General features: G+C 30.8%; 1 long non-coding RNA gene across 1 annotated transcript; it reads right to left on the bottom strand.

Annotated features, from left to right (window-relative positions):
• Positions 1-3,257: 3,257 nt before the first annotated feature.
• On the bottom strand, positions 3,258-4,769 carry LOC143062335 (uncharacterized). The gene is made up of 2 exons (XR_012974696.1): positions 4,646-4,769; positions 3,258-3,538 (listed from the first exon to the last, which is right to left on the bottom strand). It is a non-coding gene; the product is annotated as an uncharacterized LOC143062335 (long non-coding RNA).
• Positions 4,770-5,049: the final 280 nt, after the last annotated feature.

Below are 5,049 nucleotides of genomic sequence, written 5' to 3'. Positions count from 1 at the left end.
TATAGTCTCAGTTATTATTTGATTTTGTTTTAGTTTTATAACGGTAAGAAATATATCATTTCATTACTTAAACTAGTTCTCAATTTTAAACCGAAGAAAGTAGAAACAGCACTGTATATAAATAAATGACATTGGGTCCTCCACAAAAAAAGAGAAGGTCGGACACTTGTCAAATATGCATGTCCTAACGTAGCTTAAAAAGGCCATGGAACTTTAGGCTAAAATTTGAACTGCAACCTTATTTTAAATGTCGATGATGCCAAAACACATAAAATGTTCAATATTGAATTTACAGATAATGTTCAATATTGAATTTACAGTTAATTTTCAATATTGAATTTACAGTTAATGTTCAATATTGAATTTACAGTTAATGTTCAATATTGAATTTACAGATAAACTTTCGTAGGTCTTTCCTGTCCCTCAGTGACTCGTATTTTCTAAAAATAAAATCACCTATCCAGCTCTTTTGAAAACGTACTTTGATAATTGATTGAATGAAACTGCCAAGTTATAATATAGGACTAATAAAATAAAAGATGTGATCCAAATTAACCACGTGTTTTAAATAAGACTTTGCACTTTTATAATGTACAGGTATGCGCATCTTCCTTATTCAAATCTGTTAAAAAACAAAAGAAAAATTGAAATACTTAATACAACTTACGTACTACGCAATAGTTTTGTCTTTGTTAAAAAAATCATGAGTATTTTTATTTGGTATCGTAGAAGTCCGCATGCACAATCTTTTACGTGCATATGAAAGTAAAAACAGTGGCACTTCCAGAAAAAAAGGGAACGACCATTTACCTTTAAAAAAAAGAGGGGGTAAGGATAACAAGACATTCATAGCTTATGATTCTTAAACCGTCTCTGTCGTCTAAGTTGCAACATTTCTTTGTATAAAAATATATAATTTTATTATTTGAACTAGTTCTTCTCAAATCTAAACCGAAGAAAGTAGAAACAGCACTGTAAATAAATAAGTGACATTTGATCAGAAACTCTGTTTTAATATTCTGTACTTTTATTTTATATATATTTGGACAATAATTTATAAATGATACAAATTATAGTACAAGATAAAGCAAATTCATTTTCAGCAATATTTCCCTAAAAGTGCGTAAATAATGAATATTAATAATACACTATTTTCCAAAGTTTCAAGAGAAACTTGTATCGGTATTAACAATATGCTTTGGTTCCTTAATTTTCAACTGACTTGCATATTGCAACCTACAGCTTGCAACCTGCAAAAAATATACGTACTCAGACACTTCTGGATGCTACAAATAATTTGTATATCAATTTCGATTGTATTTTGTAGATTTTATAATAATAATACCCATGCTACCGGATTTACGTAAAATACGTTAATTTGTTAAACTTTCTGATGTACTGTTTAAAATATAAAAAAATAAGAAGACGTGGAACAATTGTAATTGAGACAATGCACTATCAGAGACCAAAATGACGTAAAAGTAATGAAAAATATAGGTCACTGTACGGCCTTCAATAAACTTGTTAGATTATAATATCTTTTTCCTTACTTATTTGACAACCGTGAATAATTTGGCATGTTGTTTTTGTTGTAGGTCACGGTGCTTTTTTTATTTGTTTACAACGCAAGGGGTAGAAAATATCAATTATTCATATACATACGTGTGGAAATACACATTTCGTACTGGACTTTACCAGTTTTTACGAGTAATTACTATTTTGGTTTTTGACCTGTGATGACCACCATTAACTGACTTGTCAAGGATTTTTGTAGGTTTACAGTAAGAAATAAATATTGAAAAAAAGGAAAAGAACACTAAGTCTTAATGAATTTCATGCGTCATATGGCGTTGCTGGATTTACCTTTATTTGAAACGCTCAAAGCGGATAACTGAAAAAATTTGAGAATGATTTTTATTTCCATCGAATTATACCAACAATATCCATTTTGTTCTCCTGCGTTGTTTAAAATACAGCTGTTGCAATTTTTAAATTTTGATGTCAATCACGTGCATCCCATATTCTAATGGAATAAACCACGAATTATTCGGCAAATTAAATTAGAATAATAGAGATTGTTAAAATTTTATATTTTCAATTATCTGATTTATTCAATCAAATATTTGTATGGGTGTGTGGGTGTTGCAGCCTTTAGCTTATTGCCATGTATGGCATGGTCATAGAAGGCGTTCTAACGTGGAATTTGAATTTAGGAATTCTCGTATCGGGCACTTTTTAATTTGCTGTCGACAACGAAGCAAGTGCTACAGGAAATAGTTTAATTATTTAAAAACCTAAAGATGCGAAACAACAGGAATACCAGGGGGTAGCCATCAAGGGCCATTTGAAAGACGAGGAAGACGACCTGCAGGAAAGAAGGACAGGAAGGAGACATAAGGATCTAAAGAAAATGCTGAAATATCATCAGGTAATAAGTCGAGGAGGATGCACGGGCATTCCCCTCTTTTAGGCACGACCCATCACACATAAATTGAACCCGTAAACTGAATATATACAGAGTGAAGAAACTGCTACTATAACTTGTAGTTCTGTTTTTCTCATTCAGAGAGCATTGCCTCCGGTATCTCGTGTTAATGAAACAAAAATTCCATTTGTAATAATGAATATGTAATTTTACTTCCTTACTGCGACTAACACAATTTACCTACATGATCATACCACTGGTGAAAATTTAATGACAATCTCAAATTCAAACCCTTAAACAATTACAAACATGCATTATACTAATGAAAGAATGCATTTGATTTATGTATATCCATCTATCTTACTTAGTATAAAACTTGGTGTTTCGTGAAGATCTTATCAAATAAGACATTAATATACGAAAATGGACTTTGCTCATTGTTGAAGGCCGTACTATGACCTTTCGTTGTTAATTTTGGTCTCTTGTGAAGAGTTGTCTCATAAGAAATCATACCACATCTTCTTTTTTTTTATATTAGTCATGAGAGTGGTTTTTAATAGTTAAATTTTACTATAAAGAATTTAAAAAGCTTGCATGTAGTTCATCGGTTAAATTGAACCATATTACACATTGAGTTATACCGCTTGGCTAAGTAAATTATACTTATGTATAAGTTATGACTATAAATAGTTATCAAAGGTACCAGGATTGTAATTTAGTACAAATGTACAAACAATTCTCCGGAATGTAATCAGTTGCTATAAAAATTGACAAACAAGAGCACGTGTTAATACTAATTGAGACGAAGTTTAATAACGATGACAACAAAGTCTTATTGTTTTTGTTCTCTTTCTATTTATTTGTCTAGTTAGAGTAAGTATAATAATAAAAACAAGCGAAAACAAACAAACATACAAAACAAATAAAATTAAGTTTAATTTATGTCTGTGTTTTTGTTAGAACTAGGGTTGCTGTCCTTGACAGGGCCTGAGTCACTGTGGATGTCAGGACATGAGTCACTTCTTTTGCTACATTGTTGGTCATCGCTGATAGATTTGATGCTTTTTTCAGTTACACCACCGTTTTCTGTATCTTCTGGTTTTGGTTCTTGGTCTTAAATTAAATACAGCAATGAATAAAAGGTATTAGAAGTAAAGGATGACACAACATAATCAAGAAAATTATTCATTCCAGTAAAGTGAATAGAAATAATACTGAGTATATGTTCTTTGTGACGTCATAATCAACGTAAGCACAGTAATTGCATATGGACATTTTGTAGATCTATATGTTAATACCAGAAAGAACCCCACACGATAGTAAGGGCGACAATTTAAATAGTAATTATATTAAACTACGATACCAAAATACACTGTAAGTGATGTATCCCGTAAGATATTTTCGTGTCAGGTTGTGTCAAAAAATGTACACGTATAATTCGTTTGTCAATTTTCGCTGATTTTATTATTTCAATCAAAATATAATTTATTTTTACAGGCAAAACAGACTCAGCTTATATTCATTTTTAATCATGTAGTTCTTTAAAAGTACTTGTGCTGACATGAACTATCATTGATATTTATAAATTAACTGTTTACAAAACTTTTGAATTTTTGAAATACTAAGGCTTTTTCTACCTCAGGAATATATAACCTTAGCTGTATTTGGCAAAACTTTGGTTCTCAGTGCTCTTCAACTTCGTGTTTTATTTGGCCTTTTTAACTTTTTTGGATTCGAGCGTGACTGATGAGTCTTTTGTAGACGAAACGCGCGCCTAACGTAAATACAAAATTTAATCCGTGAATCTATGATGAGTTTATTCATAAGTAACACTACTGAAATATCATTTAATCGAAGACTTCATTCAGTTTAATATGTTTTCCTGCCAAACACTAATCAAAGGGAGATAATATCAACATTAGTACCAGCCTGGACGAAAAATGGACAAATAAAAAAAAATGTTTAGGGAGCTGTTAGAGCAGGAGGTGGCTAAATAATATAAGATAATGCTAACTTGTCTTATAACAGGATTCAATATTTTTTACTGTATTCCAAACTTCATGCCATTAAATTGCTGAACCTTTTCCCTGTTAACCATTTCAGAATGTTTTAACAGCACAGGCATCAAAGTCAATGCGTATTTACATGGTAAACATTCTTACATTTAGACCGATTGAAATGTAGACAACTCCTTACATACTATAGGAATCGAGTACTTACTGATATCATATGATTTACTGGAAGGCCTAGAATGACTTTTCCCCATGATCCAGCATGTACACTAGATATCTCATTTATTACATATATTCAGTATGTCCTTATCAACAGATACATGTTTAAGGAAATGATTAATATCCGATATGATATGCTAAAAAATGCGTTTTTTAATATTGGGTATAAATTTACATTTTTCCCTACGTAACAGTGTACTTAAGTGAAATTAAAAAAAAAACCAACAATAGAATTTAGAATTGATACTGTATGTCAGAAGAGCATCGTTTAAGGAACAATATAACTTAAAAGCTAAATATATAGTAATAGGTTATTTTATTTAATTTGAAATGGCGAGAAAAGGCTAACTCAGACTTTTAGTTATTATTTGCCTTGGTGTTATTTGGGTCTCA

Source organism: Mytilus galloprovincialis, chromosome 2 (genome assembly GCF_965363235.1).
Source record: "Mytilus galloprovincialis chromosome 2, xbMytGall1.hap1.1, whole genome shotgun sequence".
NCBI classification, from domain to species: Eukaryota; Metazoa; Mollusca; class Bivalvia; order Mytilida; family Mytilidae; genus Mytilus; species Mytilus galloprovincialis.
Note: the sequence above shows the minus strand (reverse complement) of the source record. Positions and strands in the feature narration are given on the sequence as shown.